This window comes from Saccostrea echinata, unplaced genomic scaffold, assembly GCF_033153115.1.
Source record: "Saccostrea echinata isolate AGI-Se365-2 ecotype Australia unplaced genomic scaffold, CSIRO_AGI_Sech_v1 ptg000012l, whole genome shotgun sequence".
Lineage (NCBI taxonomy): Eukaryota > Metazoa > Mollusca > Bivalvia > Ostreida > Ostreidae > Saccostrea > Saccostrea echinata.
Genome location: NW_026889761.1, coordinates 8844755 through 8846101, shown reverse-complemented (window position 1 = coordinate 8846101; position 1347 = coordinate 8844755).

Here is a 1347-nt window from a genome sequence, read left to right as displayed (position 1 = left end):
TACTTGTGTGTACAATCAAAATGATTTTTAACAAAATAATTTTGCAAATGACCAATGATAAGGTAAGTATATTTACGAGTTCTATTTTATTGAAAAAGCAGCTATGATGTCAAAAAGCCTGGTTTTTAATTGGTTGTATAAAGTGTTGAAAAGTCGTATGTTTTGCTGTTATTGTTGTGATTTAAAACAGCTAAACACTTTCAAGTGCAGATTATCGTACAAATATTTTTTTTATGAATTTATAAGAAGAGACAAATATTTTGATATCTTTAGGTATGGTGACTGACTACCAAAGACGATGTATTGAAACATAGGGCGTAATCGCGTGCCAATTGATGTTGTATAGCTAATTAAATCATTGTACCGGGTTTACTAGTTGAAGGAAAATTCAACGTAGCGTTCGTACATTTGCTTGTACTTTTTCATTAATTGTTATTTTTGACATGATTGTGTTTCCGAGCATGGCATGCTTTCCTAGCGGCGGGCATCTGATACTGAACTTGTTTCTAGATTTATATCTGAAATTATTTTTGAAATAAAAAAAAAATTACAAAAAAAAAAAAAACAAAACAAAAAACGTATGACTTTTCAACACTTTATACAACAATTCCCCACAATAATTAAAGATCAGACTTTTTGACATCATATACAACTGCTTTTTTTTTCATTTAAAATGGAACTCGTAAATTTACATACCTTGTCACAGGCCATCTGTAAATTTAGTTTGTTAAAAAAAAAAATTCATATTCTACACACAAGTACTCCGAGGTTGATATTGAAAAGATGTTAGAGTTTCTCGTTGACGATATCTATGTAGTTTTTGGAAACCAGTCTTCCATCAATCTGATGAAATTCCGGCAAGTCTTTCATTGCGGCCAAATAATAGCAGACATGTTTTAATTTTGTATTCATATTACGCAGAATTTAATCAAAAACTTCTACATGAAAAGAAAATGTTTTTTGGTGTGGCTTCGACGACGTTTAATCAATTAACAATATATATATATATATATATATATATATATATATATATATATATATATATATATATATATATATATATATATATATATATACCTCATCTATTAACAGTATAGATTTAAACAAAAAGTTGTAGGAGAAGTGAGCATTGAACACGTCAAGAAATAAACACTGTATTTTAACTGGCCTTAATAATCTCTCTCTCTCTCTCTCTCTCTCTCTCTGATTTTTGATAATTTTTTCTCTAATTTTTTTTAGAAGACATAATAGTTTACCAAACTACAGAATTTCGATGGCCATTTTCAAAGGAGGTAACTTACCATGATTTCATGGGCTAACAGGTTATTTATTAGAGTTGTCTTTCCA